The sequence below is a fragment of the Epinephelus lanceolatus genome, chromosome 3, assembly GCF_041903045.1.
Source record: "Epinephelus lanceolatus isolate andai-2023 chromosome 3, ASM4190304v1, whole genome shotgun sequence".
NCBI classification, from domain to species: domain Eukaryota; kingdom Metazoa; phylum Chordata; class Actinopteri; order Perciformes; family Serranidae; genus Epinephelus; species Epinephelus lanceolatus.
Window position 1 is genome coordinate 33305940 of NC_135736.1, and position 16370 is coordinate 33322309.

Below are 16370 nucleotides of genomic sequence, written 5' to 3' on the forward strand. Positions count from 1 at the left end.
AAGTCTCACTGACTAACGCTGATGTAGTCGGTTGCACTGAAGTTGTCTCTGTTGTTGCCAAGGTCTCAGTGACAGGTGCTGAAGTTGCAGTGCTTTGTGGTGAACTTGTGATTGTTGGCACAGTTGAAGTGGCTGGTAATGAGCTTGACCCCACTGCTGAGGAAGTTTCTGAAAGTGGGAATGAAGTGGTGCTGACTGTTGGCAAACTTTCAGTAAGGGTTACCTGACTTGAAGAAAGTGGGGCTGAAGTTTGAGTTATTGGAGATGAAGTGACTGGTGATGAAGATGTCTTGAGTGACTTTGAAGTTGTCACCAGTGGTGTTGAAGATGATTTTACTTGTGTCACACTTGTGCTGCCAGGTGTCAAAGTTGCAAGCGTGGAAGTGGTTTGATGCGGAGACGAAGTCTCACTGACTAACGCTGATGTAGTCGGTTGCACTGAAGTTGTCTCTGTTGTTGCCAAGGTCTCAGTGACAGGTGCTGAAGTTGCAGTGCTTTGTGGTGAACTTGTGATTGTTGGCAAAGTTGAAGTGGCTGGTAATGAGCTTGACCCCACTGCTGAGGAAGTTTCTGAAAGTGGGAATGAAGTGGTGCTGACTGTTGGCAAACTTTCAGTAAGGGTTACCTGACTTGAAGAAAGTGGGGTTGAAGTTTGAGTTATTGGAGATGAAGTGACTGGTGATGAAGATGTCTTGAGTGACTCTGAAGTTGTCACCAGTGGTGTTGAAGATGATTTTACTTGTGTCACACTTGTGCTGCCAGGTGTCAAAGTTGCAAGCGTGGAAGTGGTTTGATGCGGAGACGAAGTCTCACTGACTAACGCTGATGTAGTCGGTTGCACTGAAGTTGTCTCTGTTGTTGCCAAGGTCTCAGTGACAGGTGCTGAAGTTGCAGTGCTTTGTGGTGAACTTGTGATTGTTGGCAAAGTTGAAGTGGCTGGTAATGAGCTTGACCCCACTGCTGAGGAAGTTTCTGAAAGTGGGAATGAAGTGGTGCTGACTGTTGGCAAACTTTCAGTAAGGGTTACCTGACTTGAAGAAAGTGGGGCTGAAGTTTGAGTTATTGGAGATGAAGTGACTGGTGATGAAGATGTCTTGAGTGACTCTGAAGTTGCTACCAGTGGTGTTGAAGATGATTTTACTTGTGTCACACTTGTGCTGCCAGGTGTCAAAGTTGCAAGCGTGGATGTGGTTTGATGCGGAGACGAAGTCTCACTGACTAACGCTGATGTAGTCGGTTGCACTGAAGTTGTCTCTGTTGTTGCCAAGGTCTCAGTGACAGGTGCTGAAGTTGCAGTGCTTTGTGGTGAACTTGTGATTGTTGGCAAAGTTGAAGTGGCTGGTAATGAGCTTGACCCCACTGCTGAGGAAGTTTCTGAAAGTGGGAATGAAGTGGTGCTGACTGTTGGCAAACTTTCAGTAAGGGTTACCTGACTTGAAGAAAGTGGGGCTGAAGTTTGAGTTATTGGAGATGAAGTGACTGGTGATGAAGATGTCTTGAGTGACTCTGAAGTTGCTACCAGTGGTGTTGAAGATGATTTTACTTGTGTCACACTTGTGCTGCCAGGTGTCAAAGTTGCAAGCGTGGAAGTGGTTTGATGCGGAGACAAAGTCTCACTGACTAACGCTGATGTAGTCGGTTGCACTGAAGTTGTCTCTGTTGTTGCCAAGGTCTCAGTGACAGGTGCTGAAGTTGCAGTGCTTTGTGGTGAACTTGTGATTGTTGGCACAGTTGAAGTGGCTGGTAATGAGCTTGACCCCACTGCTGAGGAAGTTTCTGAAAGTGGGAATGAAGTGGTGCTGACTGTTGGCAAACTTTCAGTAAGGGTTACCTGACTTGAAGAAAGTGGGGCTGAAGTTTGAGTTATTGGAGATGAAGTGACTGGTGATGAAGATGTCTTGAGTGACTTTGAAGTTGTCATCAGTGGTGTTGAAGATGATTTTACTTGTGTCACACTTGTGCTGCCAGGTGTCAAAGTTGCAAGCGTGGAAGTGGTTTGATGCGGAGACGAAGTCTCACTGACTAACGCTGATGTAGTCGGTTGCACTGAAGTTGTCTCTGTTGTTGCCAAGGTCTCAGTGACAGGTGCTGAAGTTGCAGTGCTTTGTGGTGAACTTGTGATTGTTGGCAAAGTTGAAGTGGCTGGTAATGAGCTTGACCCCACTGCTGAGGAAGTTTCTGAAAGTGGGAATGAAGTGGTGCTGACTGTTGGCAAACTTTCACTTTGGGTCACCTGACTTGAAGAAAATGGGGCTGAAGTTTGAGTTATTGGAGATGAAGTGACTGGTGATGAAGATGTCTTGAGTGACTCTGAAGTTGTCACCAGTGGTGTTGAAGATGATTTTACTTGTGTCACACTTGTGCTGCCAGGTGTCAAAGTTGCAAGCGTGGAAGTGGTTTGATGCGGAGACGAAGTCTCACTGACTAACGCTGATGTAGTCGGTTGCACTGAAGTTGTCTCTGTTGTTGCCAAGGTCTCAGTGACAGGTGCTGAAGTTGCAGTGCTTTGTGGTGAACTTGTGATTGTTGGCAAAGTTGAAGTGGCTGGTAATGAGCTTGACCCCACTGCTGAGGAAGTTTCTGAAAGTGGGAATGAAGTGGTGCTGACTGTTGGCAAACTTTCACTTTGGGTTACCTGACTTGAAGAAAGTGGGGCTGAAGTTTGAGTTATTGGAGATGAAGTGACTGGTGATGAAGATGTCTTGAGTGACTCTGAAGTTGTCACCAGTGGTGTTGAAGATGATTTTACTTGTCTCACACTTGTGCTGCCAGGTGTCAAAGTTGCAAGCGTGGAAGTGGTTTGATGCGGAGACGAAGTCTCACTGACTAACGCTGATGTAGTCGGTTGCACTGAAGTTGTCTCTGTTGTTGCCAAGGTCTCAGTGACAGGTGCTGAAGTTGCAGTGCTTTGTGGTGAACTTGTGATTGTTGGCACAGTTGAAGTGGCTGGTAATGAGCTTGACCCCACTGCTGAGGAAGTTTCTGAAAGTGGGAATGAAGTGGTGCTGACTGTTGGCAAACTTTCACTTTGAGTTACCTGACTTGAAGAAAGTGGGGCTGAAGTTTGAGTTATTGGAGATGAAGTGACTGGTGATGAAGATGTCTTGAGTGACTCTGAAGTTGTCACCAGTGGTGTTGAAGATGACTTTACTTGTGTCACACTTGTGCTGCCAGGTGTCAAAGTTGCAAGCGTGGAAGTGGTTTGATGCGGAGACGAAGTCTCACTGACTAACGCTGATGTAGTCGGTTGCACTGAAGTTGTCTCTGTTGTTGCCAAGGTCTCAGTGACAGGTGCTGAAGTTGCAGTGCTTTGTGGTGAACTTGTGATTGTTGGCAAAGTTGAAGTGGCTGGTAATGAGCTTGACCCCACTGCTGAGGAAGTTTCTGAAAGTGGGAATGAAGTGGTGCTGACTGTTGGCAAACTTTCAGTAAGGGTTACCTGACTTGAAGAAAGTGGGGTTGAAGTTTGAGTTATTGGAGATGAAGTGACTGGTGATGAAGATGTCTTGAGTGACTCTGAAGTTGCCACCAGTGGTGTTGAAGATGATTTTACTTGTGTCACACTTGTGCTGCCAGGTGTCAAAGTTGCAAGCGTGGAAGTGGTTTGATGCGGAGACGAAGTCTCACTGACTAACGCTGATGTAGTCGGTTGCACTGAAGTTGTCTCTGTTGTTGCCAAGGTCTCAGTGACAGGTGCTGAAGTTGCAGTGCTTTGTGGTGAACTTGTGATTGTTGGCAAAGTTGAAGTGGCTGGTAATGAGCTTGACCCCACTGCTGAGGAAGTTTCTGAAAGTGGGAATGAAGTGGTGCTGACTGTTGGCAAACTTTCACTTTGGGTTACCTGACTTGAAGAAAGTGGGGTTGAAGTTTGAGTTATTGGAGATGAAGTGACTGGTGATGAAGATGTCTTGAGTGACTCTGAAGTTGTCACCAGTGGTGTTGAAGATGATTTTACTTGTGTCACACTTGTGCTGCCAGGTGTCAAAGTTGCAAGCGTGGAAGTGGTTTGATGCAGAGACGAAGTCTCACTGACTAACGCTGATGTAGTCGGTTGCACTGAAGTTGTCTCTGTTGTTGCCAAGGTCTCAGTGACAGGTGCTGAAGTTGCAGTGCTTTGTGGTGAACTTGTGATTGTTGGCAAAGTTGAAGTGGCTGGTAATGAGCTTGACCCCACTGCTGAGGAAGTTTCTGAAAGTGGGAATGAAGTGGTGCTGACTGTTGGCAAACTTTCACTTTGGGTCACCTGACTTGAAGAAAATGGGGCTGAAGTTTGAGTTATTGGAGATGAAGTGACTGGTGATGAAGATGTCTTGAGTGACTCTGAAGTTGTCACCAGTGGTGTTGAAGATGATTTTACTTGTGTCACACTTGTGCTGCCAGGTGTCAAAGTTGCAAGCGTGGAAGTGGTTTGATGCGGAGACGAAGTCTCACTGACTAACGCTGATGTAGTCGGTTGCACTGAAGTTGTCTCTGTTGTTGCCAAGGTCTCAGTGACAGGTGCTGAAGTTGCAGTGCTTTGTGGTGAACTTGTGATTGTTGGCAAAGTTGAAGTGGCTGGTAATGAGCTTGACCCCACTGCTGAGGAAGTTTCTGAAAGTGGGAATGAAGTGGTGCTGACTGTTGGCAAACTTTCAGTAAGGGTTACCTGACTTGAAGAAAGTGGGGCTGAAGTTTGAGTTATTGGAGATGAAGTGACTGGTGATGAAGATGTCTTGAGTGACTTTGAAGTTGTCACCAGTGGTGTTGAAGATGATTTTACTTGTGTCACACTTGTGCTGCCAGGTGTCAAAGTTGCAAGCGTGGAAGTGGTTTGATGCGGAGACGAAGTCTCACTGACTAACGCTGATGTAGTCGGTTGCACTGAAGTTGTCTCTGTTGTTGCCAAGGTCTCAGTGACAGGTTCTGAAGTTGCAGTGCTTTGTGGTGAACTTGTGATTGTTGGCAAAGTTGAAGTGGCTGGTAATGAGCTTGACCCCACTGCTGAGGAAGTTTCTGAAAGTGGGAATGAAGTGGTGCTGACTGTTGGCAAACTTTCAGTAAGGGTTACCTGACTTGAAGAAAATGGGCCTGAAGTTTGAGCAATTGGAGATGAAGTGACTGGTGATGAAGATGTCTTGAGTGACTCTGAAGTTGTCACCAGTGGTGTTGAAGATGATTTTACTTGTGTCACACTTGTGCTGCCAGGTGTCAAAGTTGCAAGCGTGGAAGTGGTTTGATGCGGAGACGAAGTCTCACTGACTAACGCTGATGTAGTCGGTTGCACTGAAGTTGTCTCTGTTGTTGCCAAGGTCTCAGTGACAGGTTCTGAAGTTGCAGTGCTTTGTGGTGAACTTGTGATTGTTGGCAAAGTTGAAGTGGCTGGTAATGAGCTTGACCCCACTGCTGAGGAAGTTTCTGAAAGTGGGAATGAAGTGGTGCTGACTGTTGGCAAACTTTCAGTAAGGGTTACCTGACTTGAAGAAAGTGGGGCTGAAGTTTGAGTTATTGGAGATGAAGTGACTGGTGATGAAGATGTCTTGAGTGACTTTGAAGTTGTCACCAGTGGTGTTGAAGATGATTTTACTTGTGTCACACTTGTGCTGCCAGGTGTCAAAGTTGCAAGCGTGGAAGTGGTTTGATGCGGAGACGAAGTCTCACTGACTAACGCTGATGTAGTCGGTTGCACTGAAGTTGTCTCTGTTGTTGCCAAGGTCTCAGTGACAGGTGCTGAAGTTGCAGTGCTTTGTGGTGAACTTGTGATTGTTGGCAAAGTTGAAGTGGCTGGTAATGAGCTTGACCCCACTGCTGAGGAAGTTTCTGAAAGTGGGAATGAAGTGGTGCTGACTGTTGGCAAACTTTCAGTAAGGGTTACCTGACTTGAAGAAAGTGGGGCTGAAGTTTGAGTTATTGGAGATGAAGTGACTGGTGATGAAGATGTCTTGAGTGACTCTGAAGTTGTCACCAGTGGTGTTGAAGATGATTTTACTTGTGTCACACTTGTGCTGCCAGGTGTCAAAGTTGCAAGCGTGGAAGTGATTTGATGCGGAGACGAAGTCTCACTGACTAACGCTGATGTAGTCGGTTGCACTGAAGTTGTCTCTGTTGTTGCCAAGGTCTCAGTGACAGGTGCTGAAGTTGCAGTGCTTTGTGGTGAACTTGTGATTGTTGGCAAAGTTGAAGTGGCTGGTAATGAGCTTGACCCCACTGCTGAGGAAGTTTCTGAAAGTGGGAATGAAGTGGTGCTGACTGTTGGCAAACTTTCAGTAAGGGTTACCTGACTTGAAGAAAGTGGGGCTGAAGTTTGAGTTATTGGAGATGAAGTGACTGGTGATGAAGATGTCTTGAGTGACTTTGAATTTGTCACCAGTGGCGTTGAAGATGATTTTACTTGTGTCACACTTGTGCTGCCAGGTGTCAAAGTTGCAAGCGTGGAAGTGGTTTGATGCGGAGACGAAGTCTCACTGACTAACGCTGATGTAGTCAGTTGCACTGAAGTTGTCTCTGTTGTTGCCAAGGTCTCAGTGACAGGTGCTGAAGTTGCAGTGCTTTGTGGTGAACTTGTGATTGTTGGCAAAGTTGAAGTGGCTGGTAATGAGCTTGACCCCACTGCTGAGGAAGTTTCTGAAAGTGGGAATGAAGTGGTGCTGACTGTTGGCAAACTTTCACTTTGGGTTACCTGACTTGAAGAAAGTGGGGCTGAAGTTTGAGTTATTGGAGATGAAGTGACTGGTGATGAAGATGTCTTGAGTGACTCTGAAGTTGTCACCAGTGGTGTTGAAGATGATTTTACTTGTGTCACACTTGTGCTGCCAGGTGTCAAAGTTGCAAGCGTGGAAGTGGTTTGATGCGGAGACGAAGTCTCACTGACTAACGCTGATGTAGTCGGTTGCACTGAAGTTGTCTCTGTTGTTGCCAAGGTCTCAGTGACAGGTGCTGAAGTTGCAGTGCTTTGTGGTGAACTTGTGATTGTTGGCAAAGTTGAAGTGGCTGGTAATGAGCTTGACCCCACTGCTGAGGAAGTTTCTGAAAGTGGGAATGAAGTGGTGCTGACTGTTGGCAAACTTTCACTTTGGGTTACCTGACTTGAAGAAAGTGGGGCTGAAGTTTGAGTTATTGGAGATGAAGTGACTGGTGACGAAGATGTCTTGAGTGACTCTGAAGTTGTCACCAGTGGTGTTGAAGATGATTTTACTTGTGTCACACTTGTGCTGCCAGGTGTCAAAGTTGCAAGCGTGGAAGTGGTTTGATGCGGAGACGAAGTCTCACTGACTAACGCTGATGTAGTTGGTTGCACTGAAGTTGTCTCTGTTGTTGCCAAGGTCTCAGTGACAGGTGCTGAAGTTGCAGTGCTTTGTGGTGAACTTGTGATTGCTGGCAAAGTTGAAGTGGCTGGTAATGAGCTTGACCCCACTGCTGAGGAAGTTTCTGAAAGTGGGAATGAAGTGGTGCTGACTGTTGGCAAACTTTCAGTAAGGGTTACCTGACTTGAAGAAAGTGGGGCTGAAGTTTGAGTTATTGGAGATGAAGTGACTGGTGATGAAGATGTCTTGAGTGACTCTGAAGTTGCTACCAGTGGTGTTGAAGATGATTTTACTTGTGTCACACTTGTGCTGCCAGGTGTCAAAGTTGCAAGCGTGGAAGTGGTTTGATGCGGAGACGAAGTCTCACTGACTAACGCTGATGTAGTCGGTTGCACTGAAGTTGTCTCTGTTGTTGCCAAGGTCTCAGTGACAGGTGCTGAAGTTGCAGTGCTTTGTGGTGAACTTGTGATTGCTGGCAAAGTTGAAGTGGCTGGTAATGAGCTTGACCCCACTGCTGAGGAAGTTTCTGAAAGTGGGAATGAAGTGGTGCTGACTGTTGGCAAACTTTCAGTAAGGGTTACCTGACTTGAAGAAAGTGGGGCTGAAGTTTGAGTTATTGGAGATGAAGTGACTGGTGATGAAGATGTCTTGAGTGACTCTGAAGTTGCTACCAGTGGTGTTGAAGATGATTTTACTTGTGTCACACTTGTGCTGCCAGGTGTCAAAGTTGCAAGCGTGGAAGTGGTTTGATGCGGAGACGAAGTCTCACTGACTAACGCTGATGTAGTCGGTTGCACTGAAGTTGTCTCTGTTGTTGCCAAGGTCTCAGTGACAGGTGCTGAAGTTGCAGTGCTTTGTGGTGAACTTGTGATTGTTGGCAAAGTTGAAGTGGCTGGTAATGAGCTTGACCCCACTGCTGAGGAAGTTTCTGAAAGTGGGAATGAAGTGGTGCTGACTGTTGGCAAACTTTCACTTTGGGTTACCTGACTTGAAGAAAGTGGGGCTGAAGTTTGAGTTATTGGAGATGAAGTGACTGGTGATGAAGATGTCTTGAGTGACTCTGAAGTTGTCACCAGTGGTGTTGAAGATGATTTTACTTGTGTCACACTTGTGCTGCCAGGTGTCAAAGTTGCAAGCGTGGAAGTGGTTTGATGCGGAGACGAAGTCTCACTGACTAACGCTGATGTAGTCGGTTGCACTGAAGTTGTCTCTGTTGTTGCCAAGGTCTCAGTGACAGGTGCTGAAGTTGCAGTGCTTTGTGGTGAACTTGTGATTGTTGGCAAAGTTGAAGTGGCTGGTAATGAGCTTGACCCCACTGCTGAGGAAGTTTCTGAAAGTGGGAATGAAGTGGTGCTGACTGTTGGCAAACTTTCACTTTGGGTTACCTGACTTGAAGAAAGTGGGGCTGAAGTTTGAGTTATTGGAGATGAAGTGACTGGTGATGAAGATGTCTTGAGTGACTCTGAAGTTGTCACCAGTGGTGTTGAAGATGATTTTACTTGTGTCACACTTGTGCTGCCAGGTGTCAAAGTTGCAAGCGTGGATGTGGTTTGATGCGGAGACGAAGTCTCACTGACTAACGCTGATGTAGTCGGTTGCACTGAAGTTGTCTCTGTTGTTGCCAAGGTCTCAGTGACAGGTGCTGAAGTTGCAGTGCTTTGTGGTGAACTTGTGATTGTTGGCAAAGTTGAAGTGGCTGGTAATGAGCTTGACCCCACTGCTGAGGAAGTTTCTGAAAGTGGGAATGAAGTGGTGCTGACTGTTGGCAAACTTTCAGTAAGGGTTACCTGACTTGAAGAAAGTGGGGCTGAAGTTTGAGTTATTGGAGATGAAGTGACTGGTGATGAAGATGTCTTGAGTGACTCTGAAGTTGCTACCAGTGGTGTTGAAGATGATTTTACTTGTGTCACACTTGTGCTGCCAGGTGTCAAAGTTGTAAGCGTGGAAGTGGTTTGATGCGGAGACGAAGTCTCACTGACTAACGCTGATGTAGTCGGTTGCACTGAAGTTGTCTCTGTTGTTGCCAAGGTCTCAGTGACAGGTGCTGAAGTTGCAGTGCTTTGTGGTGAACTTGTGATTGTTGGCACAGTTGAAGTGGCTGGTAATGAGCTTGACCCCACTGCTGAGGAAGTTTCTGAAAGTGGGAATGAAGTGGTGCTGACTGTTGGCAAACTTTCAGTAAGGGTTACCTGACTTGAAGAAAGTGGGGCTGAAGTTTGAGTTATTGGAGATGAAGTGACTGGTGATGAAGATGTCTTGAGTGACTTTGAAGTTGTCACCAGTGGTGTTGAAGATGATTTTACTTGTGTCACACTTGTGCTGCCAGGTGTCAAAGTTGCAAGCGTGGAAGTGGTTTGATGCGGAGACGAAGTCTCACTGACTAACGCTGATGTAGTCGGTTGCACTGAAGTTGTCTCTGTTGTTGCCAAGGTCTCAGTGACAGGTGCTGAAGTTGCAGTGCTTTGTGGTGAACTTGTGATTGTTGGCAAAGTTGAAGTGGCTGGTAATGAGCTTGACCCCACTGCTGAGGAAGTTTCTGAAAGTGGGAATGAAGTGGTGCTGACTGTTGGCAAACTTTCAGTAAGGGTTACCTGACTTGAAGAAAGTGGGGTTGAAGTTTGAGTTATTGGAGATGAAGTGACTGGTGATGAAGATGTCTTGAGTGACTCTGAAGTTGTCACCAGTGGTGTTGAAGATGATTTTACTTGTGTCACACTTGTGCTGCCAGGTGTCAAAGTTGCAAGCGTGGAAGTGGTTTGATGCGGAGACGAAGTCTCACTGACTAACGCTGATGTAGTCGGTTGCACTGAAGTTGTCTCTGTTGTTGCCAAGGTCTCAGTGACAGGTGCTGAAGTTGCAGTGCTTTGTGGTGAACTTGTGATTGTTGGCAAAGTTGAAGTGGCTGGTAATGAGCTTGACCCCACTGCTGAGGAAGTTTCTGAAAGTGGGAATGAAGTGGTGCTGACTGTTGGCAAACTTTCAGTAAGGGTTACCTGACTTGAAGAAAGTGGGGCTGAAGTTTGAGTTATTGGAGATGAAGTGACTGGTGATGAAGATGTCTTGAGTGACTCTGAAGTTGCTACCAGTGGTGTTGAAGATGATTTTACTTGTGTCACACTTGTGCTGCCAGGTGTCAAAGTTGCAAGCGTGGAAGTGGTTTGATGCGGAGACGAAGTCTCACTGACTAACGCTGATGTAGTCGGTTGCACTGAAGTTGTCTCTGTTGTTGCCAAGGTCTCAGTGACAGGTGCTGAAGTTGCAGTGCTTTGTGGTGAACTTGTGATTGTTGGCAAAGTTGAAGTGGCTGGTAATGAGCTTGACCCCACTGCTGAGGAAGTTTCTGAAAGTGGGAATGAAGTGGTGCTGACTGTTGGCAAACTTTCACTTTGGGTTACCTGACTTGAAGAAAGTGGGGCTGAAGTTTGAGTTATTGGAGATGAAGTGACTGGTGATGAAGATGTCTTGAGTGACTCTGAAGTTGTCACCAGTGGTGTTGAAGATGATTTTACTTGTGTCACACTTGTGCTGCCAGGTGTCAAAGTTGCAAGCGTGGATGTGGTTTGATGCGGAGACGAAGTCTCACTGACTAACGCTGATGTAGTCGGTTGCACTGAAGTTGTCTCTGTTGTTGCCAAGGTCTCAGTGACAGGTGCTGAAGTTGCAGTGCTTTGTGGTGAACTTGTGATTGTTGGCAAAGTTGAAGTGGCTGGTAATGAGCTTGACCCCACTGCTGAGGAAGTTTCTGAAAGTGGGAATGAAGTGGTGCTGACTGTTGGCAAACTTTCAGTAAGGGTTACCTGACTTGAAGAAAGTGGGGCTGAAGTTTGAGTTATTGGAGATGAAGTGACTGGTGATGAAGATGTCTTGAGTGACTCTGAAGTTGCTACCAGTGGTGTTGAAGATGATTTTACTTGTGTCACACTTGTGCTGCCAGGTGTCAAAGTTGCAAGCGTGGAAGTGGTTTGATGCGGAGACAAAGTCTCACTGACTAACGCTGATGTAGTCGGTTGCACTGAAGTTGTCTCTGTTGTTGCCAAGGTCTCAGTGACAGGTGCTGAAGTTGCAGTGCTTTGTGGTGAACTTGTGATTGTTGGCACAGTTGAAGTGGCTGGTAATGAGCTTGACCCCACTGCTGAGGAAGTTTCTGAAAGTGGGAATGAAGTGGTGCTGACTGTTGGCAAACTTTCAGTAAGGGTTACCTGACTTGAAGAAAGTGGGGCTGAAGTTTGAGTTATTGGAGATGAAGTGACTGGTGATGAAGATGTCTTGAGTGACTTTGAAGTTGTCATCAGTGGTGTTGAAGATGATTTTACTTGTGTCACACTTGTGCTGCCAGGTGTCAAAGTTGCAAGCGTGGAAGTGGTTTGATGCGGAGACGAAGTCTCACTGACTAACGCTGATGTAGTCGGTTGCACTGAAGTTGTCTCTGTTGTTGCCAAGGTCTCAGTGACAGGTGCTGAAGTTGCAGTGCTTTGTGGTGAACTTGTGATTGTTGGCAAAGTTGAAGTGGCTGGTAATGAGCTTGACCCCACTGCTGAGGAAGTTTCTGAAAGTGGGAATGAAGTGGTGCTGACTGTTGGCAAACTTTCACTTTGGGTCACCTGACTTGAAGAAAATGGGGCTGAAGTTTGAGTTATTGGAGATGAAGTGACTGGTGATGAAGATGTCTTGAGTGACTCTGAAGTTGTCACCAGTGGTGTTGAAGATGATTTTACTTGTGTCACACTTGTGCTGCCAGGTGTCAAAGTTGCAAGCGTGGAAGTGGTTTGATGCGGAGACGAAGTCTCACTGACTAACGCTGATGTAGTCGGTTGCACTGAAGTTGTCTCTGTTGTTGCCAAGGTCTCAGTGACAGGTGCTGAAGTTGCAGTGCTTTGTGGTGAACTTGTGATTGTTGGCAAAGTTGAAGTGGCTGGTAATGAGCTTGACCCCACTGCTGAGGAAGTTTCTGAAAGTGGGAATGAAGTGGTGCTGACTGTTGGCAAACTTTCACTTTGGGTTACCTGACTTGAAGAAAGTGGGGCTGAAGTTTGAGTTATTGGAGATGAAGTGACTGGTGATGAAGATGTCTTGAGTGACTCTGAAGTTGTCACCAGTGGTGTTGAAGATGATTTTACTTGTGTCACACTTGTGCTGCCAGGTGTCAAAGTTGCAAGCGTGGAAGTGGTTTGATGCGGAGACGAAGTCTCACTGACTAACGCTGATGTAGTCGGTTGCACTGAAGTTGTCTCTGTTGTTGCCAAGGTCTCAGTGACAGGTGCTGAAGTTGCAGTGCTTTGTGGTGAACTTGTGATTGTTGGCACAGTTGAAGTGGCTGGTAATGAGCTTGACCCCACTGCTGAGGAAGTTTCTGAAAGTGGGAATGAAGTGGTGCTGACTGTTGGCAAACTTTCACTTTGAGTTACCTGACTTGAAGAAAGTGGGGCTGAAGTTTGAGTTATTGGAGATGAAGTGACTGGTGATGAAGATGTCTTGAGTGACTCTGAAGTTGTCACCAGTGGTGTTGAAGATGACTTTACTTGTGTCACACTTGTGCTGCCAGGTGTCAAAGTTGCAAGCGTGGAAGTGGTTTGATGCGGAGACGAAGTCTCACTGACTAACGCTGATGTAGTCGGTTGCACTGAAGTTGTCTCTGTTGTTGCCAAGGTCTCAGTGACAGGTGCTGAAGTTGCAGTGCTTTGTGGTGAACTTGTGATTGTTGGCAAAGTTGAAGTGGCTGGTAATGAGCTTGACCCCACTGCTGAGGAAGTTTCTGAAAGTGGGAATGAAGTGGTGCTGACTGTTGGCAAACTTTCAGTAAGGGTTACCTGACTTGAAGAAAGTGGGGTTGAAGTTTGAGTTATTGGAGATGAAGTGACTGGTGATGAAGATGTCTTGAGTGACTCTGAAGTTGCCACCAGTGGTGTTGAAGATGATTTTACTTGTGTCACACTTGTGCTGCCAGGTGTCAAAGTTGCAAGCGTGGAAGTGGTTTGATGCGGAGACGAAGTCTCACTGACTAACGCTGATGTAGTCGGTTGCACTGAAGTTGTCTCTGTTGTTGCCAAGGTCTCAGTGACAGGTGCTGAAGTTGCAGTGCTTTGTGGTGAACTTGTGATTGTTGGCAAAGTTGAAGTGGCTGGTAATGAGCTTGACCCCACTGCTGAGGAAGTTTCTGAAAGTGGGAATGAAGTGGTGCTGACTGTTGGCAAACTTTCAGTAAGGGTTACCTGACTTGAAGAAAGTGGGGCTGAAGTTTGAGTTATTGGAGATGAAGTGACTGGTGATGAAGATGTCTTGAGTGACTCTGAAGTTGCTACCAGTGGTGTTGAAGATGATTTTACTTGTGTCACACTTGTGCTGCCAGGTGTCAAAGTTGCAAGCGTGGAAGTGGTTTGATGCGGAGACGAAGTCTCACTGACTAACGCTGATGTAGTCGGTTGCACTGAAGTTGTCTCTGTTGTTGCCAAGGTCTCAGTGACAGGTGCTGAAGTTGCAGTGCTTTGTGGTGAACTTGTGATTGTTGGCAAAGTTGAAGTGGCTGGTAATGAGCTTGACCCCACTGCTGAGGAAGTTTCTGAAAGTGGGAATGAAGTGGTGCTGACTGTTGGCAAACTTTCACTTTGGGTCACCTGACTTGAAGAAAATGGGGCTGAAGTTTGAGTAATTGGAGATGAAGTGACTGGTGATGAAGATGTCTTGAGTGACTCTGAAGTTGCTACCAGTGGTGTTGAAGATGATTTTACTTGTGTCACACTTGTGCTGCCAGGTGTCAAAGTTGCAAGCGTGGAAGTGGTTTGATGCGGAGACGAAGTCTCACTGACTAACGCTGATGTAGTCGGTTGCACTGAAGTTGTCTCTGTTGTTGCCAAGGTCTCAGTGACAGGTGCTGAAGTTGCAGTGCTTTGTGGTGAACTTGTGATTGTTGGCACAGTTGAAGTGGCTGGTAATGAGCTTGACCCCACTGCTGAGGAAGTTTCTGAAAGTGGGAATGAAGTGGTGCTGACTGTTGGCAAACGTTCACTTTGGGTTACCTGACTTGAAGAAAGTGGGGCTGAAGTTTGAGTTATTGGAGATGAAGTGACTGGTGATGAAGATGTCTTGAGTGACTCTGAAGTTGTCACCAGTGGTGTTGAAGATGATTTTACTTGTGTCACACTTGTGCTGCCAGGTGTCAAAGTTGCAAGCGTGGAAGTGGTTTGATGCGGAGACGAAGTCTCACTGACTAACGCTGATGTAGTCGGTTGCACTGAAGTTGTCTCTGTTGTTGCCAAGGTCTCAGTGACAGGTGCTGAAGTTGCAGTGCTTTGTGGTGAACTTGTGATTGTTGGCAAAGTTGAAGTGGCTGGTAATGAGCTTGACCCCACTGCTGAGGAAGTTTCTGAAAGTGGGAATGAAGTGGTGCTGACTGTTGGCAAACTTTCACTTTGGGTTACCTGACTTGAAGAAAGTGGGGCTGAAGTTTGAGTTATTGGAGATGAAGTGACTGGTGACGAAGATGTCTTGAGTGACTCTGAAGTTGTCACCAGTGGTGTTGAAGATGATTTTACTTGTGTCACACTTGTGCTGTCAGGTGTCAAAGTTGCAAGCGTGGAAGTGGTTTGATGCGGAGACGAAGTCTCACTGACTAACGCTGATGTAGTCGGTTGCACTGAAGTTGTCTCTGTTGTTGCCAAGGTCTCAGTGACAGGTGCTGAAGTTGCAGTGCTTTGTGGTGAACTTGTGATTGTTGGCAAAGTTGAAGTGGCTGGTAATGAGCTTGACCCCACTGCTGAGGAAGTTTCTGAAAGTGGGAATGAAGTGGTGCTGACTGTTGGCAAACTTTCAGTAAGGGTTACCTGACTTGAAGAAAGTGGGGTTGAAGTTTGAGTTATTGGAGATGAAGTGACTGGTGATGAAGATGTCTTGAGTGACTCTGAAGTTGCTACCAGTGGTGTTGAAGATGATTTTACTTGTGTCACACTTGTGCTGCCAGGTGTCAAAGTTGCAAGCGTGGAAGTGGTTTGATGCGGAGACGAAGTCTCACTGACTAACGCTGATGTAGTCGGTTGCACTGAAGTTGTCTCTGTTGTTGCCAAGGTCTCAGTGACAGGTGCTGAAGTTGCAGTGCTTTGTGGTGAACTTGTGATTGTTGGCACAGTTGAAGTGGCTGGTAATGAGCTTGACCCCACTGCTGAGGAAGTTTCTGAAAGTGGGAATGAAGTGGTGCTGACTGTTGGCAAACTTTCACTTTGGGTTACCTGACTTGAAGAAAGTGGGGCTGAAGTTTGAGTTATTGGAGATGAAGTGACTGGTGATGAAGATGTCTTGAGTGACTCTGAAGTTGTCACCAGTGGTGTTGAAGATGACTTTACTTGTGTCACACTTGTGCTGCCAGGTGTCAAAGTTGCAAGCGTGGAAGTGGTTTGATGCGGAGACGAAGTCTCACTGACTAACGCTGATGTAGTCGGTTGCACTGAAGTTGTCTCTGTTGTTGCCAAGGTCTCAGTGACAGGTGCTGAAGTTGCAGTGCTTTGTGGTGAACTTGTGATTGTTGGCAAAGTTGAAGTGGCTGGTAATGAGCTTGACCCCACTGCTGAGGAAGTTTCTGAAAGTGGGAATGAAGTGGTGCTGACTGTTGGCAAACTTTCAGTAAGGGTTACCTGACTTGAAGAAAGTGGGGTTGAAGTTTGAGTTATTGGAGATGAAGTGACTGGTGATGAAGATGTCTTGAGTGACTCTGAAGTTGCTACCAGTGGTGTTGAAGATGATTTTACTTGTGTCACACTTGTGCTGCCAGGTGTCAAAGTTGCAAGCGTGGAAGTGGTTTGATGCGGAGACGAAGTCTCACTGACTAACGCTGATGTAGTCGGTTGCACTGAAGTTGTCTCTGTTGTTGCCAAGGTCTCAGTGACAGGTGCTGAAGTTGCAGTGCTTTGTGGTGAACTTGTGATTGTTGGCACAGTTGAAGTGGCTGGTAATGAGCTTGACCCCACTGCTGAGGAAGTTTCTGAAAGTGGGAATGAAGTGGTGCTGACTGTTGGCAAACTTTCACTTTGGGTTACCTGACTTGAAGAAAGTGGGGCTGAAGTTTGAGTTATTGGAGATGAAGTGACTGGTGATGAAGATGTC